General features: G+C 48.1%; 2 non-coding genes across 2 annotated transcripts; one reads left to right on the top strand and one right to left on the bottom strand.

Annotated features, from left to right (window-relative positions):
* Window positions 1-3,398: 3,398 nt before the first annotated feature.
* TRNAA-CGC (transfer RNA alanine (anticodon CGC)) lies at window positions 3,399-3,470 on the top strand. The gene has a single exon. It is a non-coding gene; the product is annotated as a tRNA-Ala (tRNA).
* A 14,680-nt stretch (window positions 3,471-18,150) lies between these two features.
* On the bottom strand, window positions 18,151-18,222 carry TRNAA-UGC (transfer RNA alanine (anticodon UGC)). The gene has a single exon. It is a non-coding gene; the product is annotated as a tRNA-Ala (tRNA).
* Between the last annotated feature and the right edge of the window lie 217 nt (window positions 18,223-18,439).

Raw genomic sequence — 18,439 nt, forward strand, 5'->3', positions numbered from 1 at the left:
TACCAAAAGCTTGTACGGCACACTCACTGAATTGCTTTCCGAGTACGTGTCGGCTGACGACTGTGATTGTAAACTTGCCTTACCATATGTTACATTCGCATACAATTCTTCCCTTCACGATATTGCTGGTTACTCCCCCTTTAACCTTTGTCTGGACGTGGGTGGGTAGACGTGGGTAGCTTGCTCCTACGGCTGTCTGCTTCTCAACAAAACCAGAAGCGCCCTTACGACGGCAGTGCCGTGGCGAGACACGCTTTGGTCCCGATCCCGTCACGTGGGGATTTCTCAAAGGCAGCTTTCTCGACACACAGGCCTAATCACGTCCTTCGACAAGTTACTTACGTCACGTACCAGATCGAACCCGGTAGTGTCGCTACGCCTTCTGTCCTGTTGTCCCGTGACATCGTCCACGTTTCGCGGCTGAAGGTTTCCTACCCTTCCTCTGATGCAGCTCCTTGCACGCGCCGAGATTGCGCTTGTGCCACCAGGTGGTTTGTTCTACGTGACACTCGCAAAAGACGAACGCGGTCACTGGATGACGCCGACGACGTGCCTTGTGCCTGCACACATAACAGCAACTAGATATCGAAAATATTCAATTAATTGAGATGTCATTGAATAATGAATAACATGTACAGAATGTCAGCATTTACAGTTTCCGCGGAAGATTCAGTGATGTCCTTCAAGACAATCAGAAGTAGTGATCACGAGATTATACAATACAATACAATACGTTTATATAATATCATTCGGATTTTGGGTGCGCCGGCAAAAGACCAATGAGAAGGCTTGACGATGCCGAAACACCCCACAGAGGCTTGGCAGTGGTGCACGCGAACATACAAAGAAACAACGTGAAAACTTTTTCAGATAACAACACAAGACAATAAAGTTGGCGTTGTTAGCTATACGTGCATCAATTCAGATTCTCTGTTTAATAAATGCGGGAGAGTGTAGCAGAACATTTGATTACCATCATAAGTACAGGTCTTAAGTACAAACCATTTCAAACTAATTCGTGTTGAGCCCTTAGGCTCTTTGCGTTCTAATGTGGACAGCTGTAAGATAAAACAGTTATTTTTCATAGCACGTGCTTTATACCATCATTGGAGTAAAATGTCGTACAACTGGGTAAGGCGGGTTTTACCAAATGCCTTAAAGATCGACTCAGTGTGTTCTAGTCGTGGCGCATTCACAACATTTCGAATGACTTTCTTTTGAAACATATGTAAGCGGTTGGTATTGGTAAAAGATGCCGAAAGCAATGATTACCAAGAGAAGAGAAGAGTACATTGTACATTTACTATGCAGTGCTGTCGTGTCCCTCCATTAGACCTATATTTACGCAGGACTGGTCTGTGTCCATACTGCCAAGAAACAGAATCCCTGAATGTTATTTTTTGTTATGTCGCTGATACAAGTTATTAAGATAAAGACGTCTAGAAATTCCACTTGCTCAATTAGGGTTAATCTTATCATAAGAAATAATACTATCTTTCGGTGCGTCAGTTATAGGTGTCAGCCACAGGCACATGTTTGATGCCGTTTGCGGTTACATTTAATCAACCAAGCGAATAACCTTTCGAATGTTATTTTATTATTTGTTTCCTTCTGTGTTTTTTTAACGAATGTGAAATACTCTAAAATATTAAGTCAATATTTCCGCACACAATTCTTGGCAAACGCCAGTGTGGGGCATGAGCCATAATATATGGCCATCATCGTCATCGTCTTTTCTCGTGGACTGGCTTTTCCATTTTGGCTAGTGCTTGTGATACTCGTAAATGTAACATGAAAACAGTTTCTGCCTAGTTTATTTCCACGCAAAAATATCATCGCGACATTCGTCATCATTCAGGCATAACAAAGCAAAATCTTTTCATTACATGCACATACGTACCTTCAGGACAAATGTCAAGCTACGAACAGAACGGTCACGTATTCCAACTCCCACCCAATGTGATCAGGGATTAAAAGGGTGACTGTCGATGCTAGCGAGACGTCTTGTGCGACTCGCATATACAGTAAGCGGGCAGCTGCGACTTTCTATATGGTCACCTCTGAGATGGCAATACTCGCGACGCCGCGCTGTATTCCGAGAAGCCATGAGTGAACATTTTCAGCACCATTTGTCCTCAAGAATGCACGGTGCTTCGACACAACCACATATTTACACATACGGCATACGTAGCTTTAGTAGCATACGCTTAGCATCCATGGCCCGTATAAATTCAGAAGCGGAAGCGAAGCAACCAGTCTCGGGTTGAGAAGCATCCATTTCTTCTCGCAGTTAATCGAGCACTTCTTGCGTCACACCTACCCTTTCTGCTTGTCACGACAAACTTTGCTCAAGAACTACCGCTATGGGGCTTCCTAAAGGAACTTGTCGACACTATTTCATTCTTAAAAGCCAGATTCACCCTTGAATATTTGTTTACCGCTAATCGAACGTCGCTAAACGTAGCACTTATAGATAACCTTTTCCCTGAACCTCTGTACCGAAAGCCGTATCTGTCTCTATTTGTTCAAGATGTTCTTTGCCGTGTCCGTAGAATGTGCATTGCGCCAGCAGCGAAAACGTTTTTCTTTAGGCTGCACACTTCCACACTGCCAGTTAAAACGTGGCTTCAGGAAAAAGGACTGTATGTACCCTGGAATACAAATTGTAGGCTTTGCAATCAACCCGAGACAATAGAACATTGCTTTATACTTTGTCGTGACGCATTTCTTTTTTGGGACATTTTACAAAGAACTATCAAAAAAGACTTTCCTCTCACATGTTATGGTATCCGGTTCCTTCCTTTCAAAAATACAGCCAGTAATACACCATATGATTTGTTTATGTTATTAGGACTTTATTCATTATGGAGAAGTTGAATGATCGACAGACATGCCGAGCCACCTCGCTCGACAAGGTCTATCTTCCGTGAAGAGACTGCTCAAGTCCGTAGTGTGGTGCTTACATATGATCCCGTCCCTGAATGGATTTCACACCTGGACGCTTGTGTTTGTTTGCCAGAATTTTGAACTGTCATTGGACTGTATACTAGCTGTGAATTTGTTTCTCTTGTATGTTCATATGTAATGTAACTGCGTTGGTTTGACAGTACCGATAATTCCATGCAATAAAGGAAAAAAAAACTCGGGGGTGTAGCTCAGTGGTCCCGTCCCGTTCCCGTGAAGAGACTGCTCAAGTCCGTAGTGTGGTGCTTACATATGATCCCGTCCCTGAATGGATTTCACACCTGGACGCTTGTGTTTGTTTGCCAGAATTTTGAACTGTCATTGGACTGTATACTTTCTGTGAATTTGTTTCTCTTGTATGATCATATGTGATGTAACTGTAGCGGTTTGACAGTAACGATATTCCCATGCAATAAAGAAAAAAAAAAAAAAAAAGGGGTGTAGCTCAGTGGTAGAGCGCTCGCTTCGCATGTGAGAAGTCCCGGGTTCAAACCCCGGCACCTCCATTTATGGACGTTTTTTTTTCCCTTACGCCGTTCTACTGAAGGCATTTTTCATATCGCTTTTCTGAAAACTGCCGCTCAATCACGAAGGAACGTGGGATTTCACAGGCCATGTGTAGCATGAAGAGGGACTGAACGTTTATTTTCTGAAAGGGTAATCGAATCAGAACCCCGTTCACCCTAGATGGGATGATTCCTTATTCGAATAACCCTCTGGCTTGGGCTGCCTCCTTGGCCCGGCGACGAGACTGCATTGGTAATTCAGGTAATCAGAGGAAAACTTGGCCATCCACGTTTCAGTGTATGTATGGATCTGCGGTGAGTCGGGGCGCTTTTCTTGTGCTTCTATGGAGCGGCCTTCTTTGGAGTCGTCTTGAGGAGCTTGTGAGGTACGGTCTGCGGTTGGGTCACGTAGTGGGCAATCCTTGACCATGTGTTGCAGGGTCTCTGGGACGTCGCAATAGGGACATGTGTATGGGTACTGCGTAGGATATAGTATGTGCATGATTATTCTGTGTACGTAGGTGTTTGTCTGTGGGCGGCGTAGGATGACTTCTTCCTCTTTGCTCAGATTCCTGTGTGGTGAAGCGTACGTTCTTCTACTGCGTCGGTGGTGTTGCAGAAGTTCTGAGTACTTTAGGGCGATGTCATCAATGTTGGTGGCCGGCCTAGTGTGGGATGGCAGGAAAGCCCGGCTGGTATGCTCGCGGACAGCAGCGTGTGCCGCCTCATTTCCTGCCTTGCGCTGACGGCCGGGAAACCAGTTGATGTGGGCGTCAACGGGGAGCGGGGCGCGTGCGATGTGATTTCGAAGTACTTTGAGTGTGGTTTCTGATATGCGTCCTTTTAGATAGTTGCGAGCAGCTGCTTGGGAGTCTGTTAGGATTAATGCTACTTCAGGGCAAGTAGTTATTGTCAGAGCGATTGCCATTTCCTGTGCAGTCTCGGGGGCTTTTGCTCGGATAGTGAAAGCTGCGAGTTCTTTGCCTTGGTGATCTGCAAGGCTTAGGGCAAAGGCGTTTCGTTCAATATACCGGGCAGCATCGTTGTACCTCGTATCAGGGTCTCTCGCGTATTTCTTGCTGTATGCGCGGATTCTGCTTTGCTGACGCTCCTAATGGTAAGTTGCGTGCATATTGCGCGGTATACTCGCAACGCTGATACAGTGCCGGACTGCAGGTGGGGTTCTTGCTTTCTGGCCTCTGCCTGCAATGTAGCTTTCACTGTAGTTGAGGTAGCGTAAAACTGCACGTCAGGTGGGGGTGAGCTTGAGTCGCTTTAGTTGGCTGATTTTATGAGCCTCGACAAGCTATTCCAACGTATTGTGGACGCCGAGCTTGAGTAGTTTCTCCGTTTACTGCCAAGGGTAGGGAGGGTCAAGGTTACTTTGATTGCCTTTCGAATCACAACTTTGAGTATCTTGATTTCAGCCGGCTTCAGCGTCAAGTAGGGAGTTCCGTAGGTGATACGGCTAGTTAGAAGAGCTTGAATTAGGCTTAGTGTGTTGTGCTCCTTGCGTCCGCTTTTTTTGGTTTGTGATCGTCTTGACGAGATGCCTAACTTGTGACATTGTGCATTGGAGACGCGGGAGAGTGGCCGCCCCTGATCTGTCCTTGTGGATGTGAAGTCCCAGTATGCGAAGAGAGCCGACTGTAGGGATCTTGGTTCCGTTGAGCGAGACGTAGGATCGGGTTCGATATAGCCGGGTGGTCTCCCTCGTGTCCGTGCTCTCAGGACGAGAAGCTCCGACTTTTCGAATGCGCATTGAAGACCGCAGCCTCGGAGGTATCTTTCGATAGTATCGACGGCTTGTAGATTGCGTTCTTGTTGTCCAGGAGTAAGTGCTTTGGTGCAGAACGTGATGTCGTCGGCGTAAAAGGCACGGCATAGGTTTGGGATGGCGTTCAGTTGTTTCGGTAGCTTGATCATTACGACATTTAAGAAGGAGGGGTGAAATAGCTGATCCTTCTGGGGTTCCTTTCTTCGGTAGCCGAAATTTATCGCTGCGGAGGTTGCAGACGCCTACTGTTGCTGTTCAGTGTGTCAAAAAGCTGATGATGTAGTTGTAGATCCGGGCTCCGCAGCCTGCAACTTCGATGTGGCGGAGAATGGCTTTGGGGATGACGTTGTCGAATGCGCCCTTTACATTGATTGCCAGGATTGACAATTTGCGTCTGTGATCGAGGTAACCAAGCAAGTTTTCTTTGAGGAGCAGGAGTAGGTCCTGCGTGGACAGATGCTGTCGGAATGCGAACGTGGTGTGCGGCAAGTGTCCATTGTCCTCGAGGTATGGTGTTAACCGGTCGTGCACCATGTGCTCGAAGAGTCTGCCCACGCAGGATGGGAGGAAAATGGGGCGGAGGTTTTCGATGCGAAGGGGTTTGTTGGGTTTGGGGATCATGGTGACCTCCGAATGTTTCCAGGCTGCTAGTAGGTCCCCCTTCTCTCAGAAGTCGTAGTACTGTAGCAGTGCTGTAGTGGGAAATTGCGGGAGGTTTCGCAGGAGCTCATGAGTTATTCTGTCCTTGCCGGGACTTGTGTTTCTAGTGTGTTTGCTAAGGCTGCGTGGAGCTCTGCCTGGGTGAATGGTCTATCGAGATCTTGGTTTGGTGCGTCCTCGTACATCTTTCCGCTCGCCTATGAAGTGGGCTTGTCGCTGCTAAGTTTTTGCTAAAGCTCACGAAGATCATGCTCCGATGCAGCGTGATTGTGGATCAGTCTGCGCAGATCTTGCCTCTGTTGCGTTTTGGTGTGAGCAGCTAAGAGAGCACGTAGGAGATGCTAGGTTTTCTTGGTGCTGAGTGTCCCTTGTATGCTGTCAGAAAAAGGTGTGCGAATTTGGCCTGCTAAAATGCTCCACGTAATCTTGGGTCTGTAGGGTGAGAAGGGCGATTCCTTGTTAATGTTTCCTATTGAGCTTTTGTCTCTTCTACCTCTTCATGAGGCTTCTTTTGGCCTCCCAGAGTTGAAGGAAATGCGGGTTCACTGCTGGGGTGTTGGTACTTAGTTGGATGCTCTTGGTGTGGTTTTCTGCGTTGATGAAAAGGCCCTTGAGCCTATGATCGATGTCGTCAATTGTGTTGCCGCTGAGGGTGTCTCTGAAGCACTTCCAGCCTTTAGTCGAGCAACTCCACTCTTGGTCGGTTTCCGGTTATGCGCGATGTCAAGTTGCATAGGGTGGTGGTCGCTTCCGAGCGTCTCCGAAAGTCGCCTCCACTCGGCCCAGTGGACGTTCGCTGTGAACGTAAGATCCGGGTTTGTGCCCCCGGAGACACTGTTCCCGACTCTCGTGGCCTGCAGTGGGTCGTTCCAGAGGGTCGGCTTGTGTTGTTGAGCAGTGTCGTGCACTCGGGCTCCCTTCTTGGTGGTGTTTGGATAAGCCTATGATGTATATGAGGCGTTGAAATTTCCCATTATGACAACTTGATGGCCTTTCGTGCATTTTCTGATGGTGGTGGTGAATTGTAGCAACACACGGGTTTAGCCAGGCGATCAAGGCCGGCAATTGCTCCGCCCGAGCATCTCGCACAATACCACTGAAAGGTTTCACCATATGTCCATCAAACCAGTCTCTCTTAAAAATTCGATGAGGAGACGTGAAGTTTCTTTGCGGGCTATAACTGATCCCTCGGGAAATATAAGGTGTTGCAGGCGCGCATGCGGAAGGTCCTTGTTTTGCAGATTCTTCAGGAGAGTGTCTCAATCATCTTGGAATTGCTGGCAGGACCACAAAAAGTGCTCAATGTCTCCTGTCTCGTTGCATGTCGTACAGTTCGGAGAATCGATTTCCTGAGTTCACGGACAAAGTGGTCGAATTCCGGGAGTTGATCACGAGGAGGGCTGTATATGCTCGGTAAAGAGGCTTTGCTGCGTTTTTCTGCCTGGTATGATCTCCACTAGGGCGTGCTCGATGGGGATGTCTTCTATTTCGTGTTCTTGCGTTGTGAGAGTTTTCTTGGTTAGGATAGCTGTGCGTTGAGTTTGTGTATGAGCGATGTATACTTGAAATTGGACGTCGTGGGTATTGGTTTCCTGTAGGGCAATTACATCAGGGTGGTCCGGTTTGACGAGTTCTTGTAGGTTTGCATACTATGGACGGAAGGATCGACAGTTCCATTGCCAGATGCACAGAGTTTCTTGCGGGCTCTTTGTTGTGGTTTTAGGTGTCGCCATCATTAGGCTCTTCAGTTTCACAGGCAGCTTCATGGTTGGGTGAGATCGAGCGGGAGGCATTGCGACTGTTCGTGCGAGCCTTCTTTCTACCCTGCTTGGTGGTGTTGTGAGGCTGTCGAGGTAGGACTTGGTGACGTAATTGTTCGTTGCGTGTGCTATGAAATTGTGGACCTGGGCTGTTAGGCCGGTGACCTGGCTTGTGAGAGTGGCGATTTGATTTGCGAGGGTAGTGACTTAGGTCTTAAGGGTGGCAATCTTCTCGACGATAGGCTTGCTGGTGTTTTCAATCAGGGCGAGGATGTTCTTTGTGAAGACATCCTCAAAAGCCTGGAGGTGCTTTTAAACTCTAGCTTCAATCGCGGAATCATCTGCCTCCGTGGTTAGTGTTGTAGATGCTTGCTTGCTTCTATGTTCATATTTTTTGAATCTTTGGAATAGCCTGTCTATGAGACTTTGTTGATTTTGGAGCTTGTTCTCGAGGGCTCTTACGGCTACCGCTCCGATCTGACGCTAGCACTGCCAGAGCTGCCGGCGACATCGGCGTAATTCACCGTTTTCCGGAACGCGACCACGATCTTGATCGTGATCTTGACGTGAGTCTGCTACGTGGGTCTGCTTGACGGGGGTGGTGCTACTCGAATCGTTACTTGAATTGGCGACGCATCCATTGGCAGTGCCTAGTTCAGGGAGGAGGAGGAACTTTATTTGCTCTAATTGGTTAGAGATTAGCGGTGGCAGATGTGGTCGGCCGTATGCACGGTCTTCTTCCCCATCTGCGCAGGGTCGACGCCCCTATTCCAGGGCACTACTGAGGGTGGCTACTCGGTGAGCGTGCCTTACTAGTCCACGCTGGACTTTCGGGACGCTGCGGGAGAGCACCCTCTCCCACTGCTCCGCACTCTGGTCTTTTATTTGAAGGAGTTGTTGATTCTGAACGCATCCCCATGTAACGTGATATAAGGTGGGCTTGGCGCCACACCAGGGTCAATGTGTGGGAAACATCTTGCTTAGTGTGTTTAGATTTGGGTATGTTCCTGTTTGCAGCCTCCTCCAAGAGGTTGCTTCATGCTGCTTTAGGCTGTTGTGGGGTGGAGGGTATTTGATTCGGACCCCCTTACAGTAATTCAGAATGTCTGAGTAGCTTTGGTTGACTGGTATGGGTTCCTCAGGGTCGGTGCATGTGGCCGCTCTGTTTGTGTGCGCTCGAGCTGCCTTGTCCGCCCTTAGGTTTCCTTCTATTCCAGCGTGTTCCGGTACCCAGAAAACTGTATGCCTGACTTTGTTGTTAGCCCTGCAGGAGCGGAGGATGTGAAGTGGTCTGCGTCCTATTCTGCCGTTCATGTAATTCCGACACGCAGCATGTGAGTCGGTGAGTATTGTTAAAGACCTTTCCGATCGGTAGCCCTCCACTGCAGCTAGAGCTACGGCTATTTCCTCAGCTTCCGTTACTGAGCAGTCCTTCATTGACATGCTGCTGATCTCTTTGTAGTCCTGGCTTATTACTATCGCAGCTGTCTTTCCTATGTTTGTTCCTCTTTGCTTGGCGTATACTGCAGCATCTGTGTATACTGTTGTGTTTTTGTGGCCAGGTACTTTTCGACATATTTCGCCCTTGCGTCCCTTCGCGCCGTGTGGAGGTTTGGGTATATGTTTTTGGGTAGGGGGCTAACAGTGTATGTTTTCCGATATTCATCAGGAATCCCCTCCGTTCTTTGGGTTTCTTTGATTGATTCCGCGAAGCCTAGCCTTATTAGCAGTTCCCTTCCCGTTTTGGTCTGCTGGAGTCGCATGAGCTGTGCGATACTTTGGGCTTCTTTTAGTTCTTTGAACGTGTTGCTCAAACCGAGTGCCATTAGTTTCTCTGTCGATGTATTGTTCGGCAGGTGAAGTGCTATTTTGTATGCTTTGTCGCAAAATGGTGCCTGCTTTTGGTATTTCCTGCTTGGTGCAGTTGAAGTACGGGAGTGAGTATGCGATCCTGCTGACCACCAGGTTGCCAACCAGCTTAAGTGTGTCTCCTTCTTTCATCGCATATCTCTTTTGTGACACCCGCGTGATCATGCGTGCTATTTGGGTTGTTGACTGCTTGAGTGTTTTCAGCGTGTGGGTGCAGCGCTGGTTGGATAGCACCCACATTCCAAGGATCCTGATTTGTTGGCTTTCCGGTATCGGCTGCCACTTTAGCCGCATGTTAAGGCTTTCTTTGCTTTTCTTGTCGCGTGTAATTCTCAAGAGCTCTGATTTCTCCGTTGCGCACTCAAGGCCTCTTTCCCCGACGTATTCTTCCACACAAGTGGCTGCTTCTTGCAGATAGCTTTCTTTTTGGCACAGCGAGCCTTTAGTGACCCAGATGGTGATGTCATCTGCATATATGGCGTATTGTATGCCTTCGGGTTTGCTTAGTTTATGCCCTAGGTCAATCATTGCGATGTTAAAGAGTATCGGGAAAATTACTGAACCTTGGGGTGTCCCTTTGTTTGATGTGGGGAATTTTTGTGATCGGATCTCTCCCAAACCTATTGTTGCTGTTCTGTAGGAGCGGAAGGCTTTGACGTATCGGCGTACTTTCTTCCCGCAGTCTAGGCTGTTAAGGCCTTCCAGGATTGCTGCGTGGCTGACATCGTCAAAAGCTCCTTTTATGTCTAGTGCCATTAAAATGTGTTCTCTGTTGCATGGTATGTTGCTGAGAACCTCATGTTTAATTTGGAGAAGGACATCCTGTGTCGAAAGCTTGGATCGGAAACCGAACTTACTTTGGGGGTATAGCTCGTTTTCTTCCATGTAATGTTGTAGTCTTTTTGTTACTATCCTCTCATATAATTTGCCTAAGCACGATGTGAGGGAGATTGGTCTTAAGTTTGTTATCTCCAGCTTTTTGCCTGGTTTGGGGATCATTACAATCACGGCGTGTTTCCATTCCCCTGGTACCGTTTCTGCAGCCCACTGTTGGTTGAGGAAGGTGGTGAGTTCTTCCACCAGCTCGTCCCCTAGGTTTCGAATAAGTGAATTTTTGATTTTGTCCGCGCCCGCTGCTGTATTCTTTTTTACGCTTCTATGGCCGCGTACACCTCTTCTTTTGTGATTGGCCTGTCCAGCAGCTCGTTTTCTTTCCCTTTGTATTGTTGTGTGTAGGCCGGCGGGTTGTCATGTCCAAAACATTTGACTCTGACCTGTTCTAGCAGTTCAGAGTCCGGTCCCTCGAATTGGTGTACTAGGCGGCGTATGGCCTTATTGCTTTCAGATTTTGTTTTTGTTGGGTCCAGGAGTGCCTTGAGTATGTGCCATGTTTTTGCCGTGCTAAGGGTTCCGTTTAGGGACTCGCTAAACTGTTGCCAGTTTTGCCTAGTCAGCTGAGCCGCATACTCCTCCGCCTCCTTGGTTATCTCTGCTTTTTGAGCTTCCTGTTTAACCTTTGTTTTTTCCATCTTTTAGTGAGTCCGCGTCTATCTCCCGTAGCCTGAGTAGTCGCGAGTCCACCTCAGGTGTTTCCTCTGTTCTTTCTATTTCTTTGGTGTACTTGTCGAGCACCTCCCTGAGCTTGTTTCCCCAGCCTTCTAGGGACTCAATGTTTCCCTCTACAGTTTTGCATTCCTTCCTGAAGGCATTCCAATCTGTCACCTTGGTGGTGCCAATTTGCGTTTTATTCTTCCGGTTGCCAATTGCGTTTTTAGGATGTAGTGATCGCTGCCCAGATTCTCCAGCAGGTTTTCCCATACCGCCTTGTCTGTTCCCCGGATGTATGCCAGGTCGGGGCATGTGTCGGAGCTTATGCTGTTACCTAGTCTGGTTAGCGTACTGTCATCTGTTATGAGGGTGCAGCCGTATATATCTGCTGCTTCGTTAACTTGTATGCTTTTCTTGTCTGGTTTTTTGTAACCCCAGGTCAGATCCTTGGCGTTGAAATCTCCTACAATTACTAAGGGGTTTGTTTTGGCTAATTTGCTCGCTCCTCCAAAACGTTTGCCGATGTCCGCCTCTTTTTGACTCGGAGGACTATAGAGATGACAAAGACACGGCTGTCTTTTCTTTTCTTTTTTGGAATGATTTCGACAATACCGTGGTCTATGTCTGTGTCGGCTATAGGGTCGTGTGCTATGGCGGTGAGGAATTTATTGATTAGTATTGCTGTACGATCTTTTTCATAGCACGTGTAGCCTTTTAGCGTTGGTGTGGTTTTCCCTTTCTCCTGTAGTGCTATGATATCTGGTGGTGTGAGTTGCGTGTTTATGTACTGTAGGAGTTGCCCTTGTTTTTTGCGATAGCCTCTGCAATTCCATTGCCAAATTTCTTTTGTTTCGTGTCTGGCCATGATTGGTCCTCGGTGTTAAACGCGTTGTAGTTTTCGAGGCCCTGTCTTCGTAGGTTGAAATTGTCTTTAGCTTGTTGTAAGATTTGTTGTTTGCGTTGGTTTCGGATCTCATGATCCATTATTGCCATTTTGTGTTCTATTGCATTTGTTTTCTCTTGTACAAACATCATAAATTTTCTCATTTGGTCTTCGAAAGATTCTGGTTGCTGTGGTTGTTGTTGTGGTGGAGTCTGCGGTCTAGGGAGGCTACCGGTCCTTTGATTCTGCAGGGCTTTAATTAGCTCCTCCAACCGTCTTTCTAGCTCTTCTATGCGCTTCCCATATGCTTCGTTTTCCTAGCTTAGGTTCTTAAGTTCCTCTGCATTATTGTTATCTTTCCTCGAGTGCGGAGGTGGTGTTGCGGGTGGTCCCCAGCTCACCTTAGCGTTTTCTTGGGTCTTCTTAGTCTGTTATTGTTGTTGTCGTCCCTTGTTTTGCTGCTGCCCCCTCGTGGGCGGAGGCTGCAGTGGCCGGAAGGAGCTGTCCCTGGCTGGGTCTCTCGTCTGGCTCCTCGACTGGCTCCTGGTTCGGCTCCTCGAGCGGCTCCGGCTGGCTTGATCGCCCTCCGAACTCAGCCATCTGGGTCGGCGCCTGCGGCTGCGGCTCCGGCCTTGGCGTTGTTGCTGCTGCTGATGCGTTTCTTGGCGGCCGCGGAGCTCCTTGGTGTCCTTGAGGCGCCGTTGGCAGTCCCTGGTTCCGGTTAGGTGGGCTCCTACGCATACCAGGCACTTGGGTTGGCATTGGTGCCCCTCTGGGGGTGCTAGTAGCTCCGCACTGGCGGCAGATTCTCGTTCCCGGCGTTGGGCACACGTCCGAACAGTGTCCTTGCTCACCGCATACGAAGCATACTTGTCCCGTTGGTCTGTAGGGGTGGGTCTTGTACTCGCATGCCCCAAAAATGACGTATTTTGGGATGAAAGGGCCGTTAAAGTTGACGAGTGCAGTCTCCGACTTGCCCAGCATTCTGGCGCTCAAGATATCCACTCCTTGCGTGCGTAGGGGCAACTTGGATTCGAGTTGGTCCACCGCGATTCCTGGGGGTATCCCGTGAATAACGGCTCTTTTGATGTCTTCCAGTAGCGCCACGTAGGCGTTCACGTCGTGATTTTGCCCGTCAAAGTTGAGGCAGTTGATCTTCCTGATCATCCCGGCTGCTTCCTCATCCGAGGAACTTGCGATGATGATGTTGGAACCTGGCCGGAGTCTCTCCAGGAACTTGTCTTCTCCGAATTTTCGACCACACGCTTCCACGATAGCGTGTGCCGCTTGGTACGTCTTCAGCTCCTTAACCTTCAGCCCGCCCTTGGGCGGAATAATTTTCTTCGCGTCGTTTAACGGGAGCGGCGGGAGTCTCTGCCTCGACTGCCTCGCCGCGCCGCTCTTTTGTCTTTGTGTCGTTGACGTCACGCCAGCTGCTGTCGCCGGCGCCATCTTGATATTGTTGTCGGCGGCGTGGGGCTCGCGCAGTTTTAAAATGGCGGCGCTCTGCGTAGCGCGCTTAAGCCCTTTCATCTGGCGTCGGGAACTCATCGCGGTTGGAGCTCCGTAGACTGGAGCTCGAACCGCGATGAGATGAGACTTGTTTTACCATTACTGTCTTACTTGGTAAGGCGGTGGGTTAGGCTTGAGCTCTTTCTCGTATTCTTTCCTAGCCGTTTCGTGTCCTTCTCTGTAAATCTTAGGATGACAGTCATATTTCGGGGGTTCTTTTGTTTTGCCACATTTGCAGCAGAAATTTGGGGTTGGTTTTGGTCAAACGTTTTAACGATATCCGAGGTTGCCACAGGTTCGGCAATAATGAACTGATTTGAGGTAGGGCTTGCATCGGTAGTCGTCGCTCTGATAAATGATACCTTAGGGGACGTGTGGGCCCTCAAAATAGATGACCGCCGCCGTGGACTGTCCGAGCATGCGGACGTTGAGGACTGTATAGCGTGTTGGCACTCGAATTCCATCCATTAGCTCCACGCTGCAAGTCCCAGGTGTGATACCGCAGATAACACCCTTGCTAACATCTTCGGGTATACGCGAGTTAGCTTTTACCTTGTAAATGCTGTCTCCAAGCTGTATGCTAGTGACCTTGGCTACGTTTTGAGTACAGTTCTTGTTCGCTGTACTTGCAATGATGACATTTTCTTCTTTTTGCATTTGTACTCGCACGTGGTCGTGCAATTCTTTTTGCAATACTCCGCTGGCTCTTCCGACTGCGTGGGTGACTGTGACGGGTGACCATTTCGTGAGTTCAAGGCCAGCTTGTGGGCGTTAGACAATCTTGGTGTCATCCAAAGGTAGCGGTGGCATTCTGGATCTGCGCGGCTGATCTGCGGATCTGCGGCTGATCTGGATCTGCGCGGTTGTGTGGATTGGGTCGCTGCGGGGCTGTGATGCGCGTGATTTCCGTCTTGCCTTTCATTTCCTATGTCAGCCATTGGTCGTTGAGATCTATAGTTCTGCCGTTGTTTTTATCGTAGGTTCAAGATTACACGACGTCAGCTTCTTCCGGTGAGTCTGTATGTATTGCAGTTGTTTCTTCCTGTCGTTCCCTTGACGTCGCGTCCATCGCGGGTGTTTCTTGGGTCATCTCAAAGTCTGCCTGTCAGCCGTAGCGCCTGCGAGCGCCGAGCCTCTTCTCCGGCTCACAGTGCACGTGCAACGCCCGTTGCACGTGCGGCAGTGAGCGCTGTCGGCCTCCGTTCACGCACACCGTGTCCCCGTTGCACGTACGACGGCGGTTCTCCTCGGCGGGCCGGTGTGTTCTCGCGTGGCGTTAGGCTTATGAAGGCGCGGGTGGACGGTGAAGATGATGCCGGTAATCTTGACCAAAGCAAACTCACTTTTAAAGTAGGTGGTATCCGCTGGTTCCAAGTAGCTTGCCCATTCTGTAGGTGCAAAATGAAAAGGGTGAGTGGCTTTCCCCGTAAAAACGATTGCAAGACGCAGGAGCCCATGTGAGGCACGTCAGTACTCCACAGCCCCCTAGCGGAGAGACCCATAGCACGAAGAGTTAATTTTTATGCATTACTGACTAGGACACTGGACTAACCAGAAAATATAGACTGAAAACAAAAGATGCCAATTTTAAATCGGCGAAGAGTTGTGCCAAAGACGCCGACTACGGGGGGGGGGGAGGGGGGAGGTAGGGGGTCTCGGCGGCCCGAGTCCTTCCCCCCTGCCCCTCCTAGCGATGCCGCAGAAACCCCACGACCTATATTTCCGTGTCCCGATTTCTCGGAGCCAGACTTATGTCGCCCACATTTTCCAGGCGCCGTTTAAGTTTGTCTCTAAGTTCTCACTTGCTAAAATTTTAGTTTTACTGAATCGATGTTATAGTATTGCTGGCGCGGGCGTGCTCCGCTTTTTATCAATTCATAGCTTTCCTAAAATTTTTGCAAATGCCGATAATAGAGAGGGGCGCGCATTATAAGAATTTAGCAAACTAACCTTCACTTCCAATGGTAGGGACAGCTTCTACCTGTACAATAATTATGTTGCTAAATGTCCATATTGCTTCCAACATTGCTTCTTATGGCGAAGCTGTTAGTGCGAATAGAAGCACTGAAACACGTTATATGCGTGTTCTGACGGTGTCCTGAGAGAGCTATGTAGTGTGGGGAATGTTAACGCTAATACATAGAAATATATTAATGTGTTCGGTTAATTACTGACTAACTGACAATTTCTAAATGATCTTTCTGTATTTTAGTAACCTATTTATAGTGGCGCAAATAAATAGCTCGCGAGCTTCCCCCGCTTGTATCAAAGAAAGAATGGCGGTAGCAATTCTATATATTTAGAGAAAATGGGCCATTCTAGGGTGACGTGTACAGAAATTGTTAAAGGCTATTTTATGCGAACCACGCTGGAAGTTTGCCCAATGCTCTAAAGGAACTCATAACGACACAAAACTAACATTCTGCGTGATGCGGGATAACCTGTCAAAGGCGTCATTACAGCCTGTGCGAAAAATTCCTTAAACAAGTGCTCAAAAGTCATTATCAGCTATCTGTCTCGGCGTCTCTAGAGAACTGTACGTCACATTAAGTTTACATATTGTGAAAACAGTGGGCATGTTAAGCGTAATGTGTGGATAAACGTTAGCGTTTCTGGCACAATTATGAGCGTTGGAAATAAATACTAAAACCTCGTTCTCTCCTTACTTTCATGTGCAATATCTGGTTCATAATCTATTTACCCGGTGCTTTCGGTGAGTTAAACAAGGTACATTGTTCGTATCTTCCGGCGATTAGGCGAATGGTATGGGTTAGCTGTAGGAGAAGTAAGAAGTGTGTGGGTTAAAGACAGCCTTCGCAGTTAATTATGCGTCCGAGTGGTAATGAGCGTTTTAGGTGTGCTTTACGAACGGCGCAGAATTTAGCCCGCCATCCTGAGAGCAATGCAACTTGCGCCAAGATCGAATTTGTGAAAATGCGGAAAACTTTATCACCAATCAAAATACGAAGTTAAATGCGTGTTGTCAAACTACAATATTGCTTCAGCGTTTGCTTGAAAGTGCCAGTTGGTCGTTATTCGCTGTTTCCGAGTGTCACATGATATTTGTCCATGATAGCAAGTTCACAATAAGTAAATACGGTTGCCATATGTGGCACGATGTTTGAAAATGGTATAACATGTCCGGCTTAATTGCAATTATTGAAAGTAATTACTGAACACTCGTTTTGTGCCTATTTTCATGCTTTCCACGAGGCAAGATAGGCTTCCCCGAGGACGACCTCGACGAGCTAAACGAGTAGCCTGTTAAGTATTTGGATAAAACAAGGGGGAGAATGTGTAGGCAATGTTCAGAGTGGGCGCGTCAGTTTCAACCTTTCCAGTGAATTTACGTGCAAATTCGTGAATGTTGGGGGGGGGGAGGTCTTATGGTTGATAATTAGGCAAACTTCAATGTGTGTCTTTCAATTATAGCGTAAAATTTAGCGCAATGTCCAGTGGATGTCTAAGAGCCAACGAGATCAAATTTGGTGGATAGGGGAGCATTGGGACCCAGATAGGGGCTGATGATGCGCGTCGGGTACGTTTGCGCAGCCGAGATAAATTTCCGCACACCGCGTGTAGTTACCGCTGCAGCTAAAGGCTACGCAGTGATTACCCGACGACCTTGTATGAAGTGACATGGCGTAAGTTTCACAAAGGACGAGCGAAAATAATCTCCAAATCGTTCCGCAGGACGCGACGGTTGCCACAATCCAGAGAGGAGGAAAGGCTCGCCGAGAGCCCCTTTCTTCCTCGCCCGATGAAGATGTCTAAATGGCTTAGATGACAGTCGTAGTGCCTGGTATAGGCTTCTTAAACCGATTTTCTTTTCGTGCATAACCATCCGCTCTCGAGCGATTATTCTTCACCCCGGCCGCTTGTGCTATGTCACCGACACCCTGGATCAGGAGCTGGTTTGTGACGTTACACACTGACACTGCTGCTGAGTAAAGTTATAGCTGACTCGAACACGTCGTGCCTGTAAAACGCAACATGAGAAACAGAAATTATGGATTGTATACAAGCTGAAGAGCACAGCCTGATAATTTTTTTTTGTTCGAGTAGGTATCGCAAGGTATGCGGTATCTTATAATCACGATAATTACAGTTCGAAGCGAAAATTCCGGACTTTAAGAAAGGGTGCGTTGCTGGAACTTCTTCGATTGGCATTCGATATATGCCCAGCAAACCACCGCTCGCCGGCCGCCTCTGCCGCACGAAAACGGCTCCGAGACTTCCTCGAACAGCTGCGCTCTATGGCTTGCACAATGTAACTTATGTTAGTGAACGGTGGGAACTGAACACATTTCTGTAGTGCTTTAATCCTTCTAAACAAATGTAAATACCAAAGAGCCTTGAGAAACAGCTTCTTTTTCCTTAACTCTATGCAGAGCATGACGTTCACCACGAGAATTTAGCTGACGGTAAGCGTTTCTTCCGTGTGTTTGGTACGAAACTGAAAACGTCGTAACGCGTTTTTTAATTGGTGTTGTACTATGCTATACGACAGCCTTTATTTAACTGCAGCAGTGATTCCGTTAGTTAGCTTTACGTAACTTCCCTGCACGCATTCATGCCTAACACGCAGAAATGCATGGGCGTTGGAGAAGAAAAAAAATAAAAAAACACCGTGGAGCCACGGACGCAGCAATTGAAAAAAGAAAAATCTCGTGGAGATGCCGGGGTTCGAACCCGGGACTTCTCGCATGCAAAGCGAGCGCTCTACCTCTGAGCTACACCCCCTGGACTTTCGAGGGGTTTTGCTTATTGCAATGAATGCGTAACTGCATTTAGTTTCGAAGAGTTGAAGCCTGCTTCGTACAGGCCATAGATTGGACAACCTAATTCCTGAGCTCTGGCAGTCCGTGTGTCGCTATGTGATAATAAGCTTAACCAGTGAGTCAATCGATGCAGAAACTTGAATAGAAGCTGAGGAATGCGCAACGAACGAAGTATAATA

The sequence above is a fragment of the Dermacentor albipictus genome, chromosome 2, assembly GCF_038994185.2.
Source record: "Dermacentor albipictus isolate Rhodes 1998 colony chromosome 2, USDA_Dalb.pri_finalv2, whole genome shotgun sequence".
Classification (NCBI taxonomy): domain Eukaryota; kingdom Metazoa; phylum Arthropoda; class Arachnida; order Ixodida; family Ixodidae; genus Dermacentor; species Dermacentor albipictus.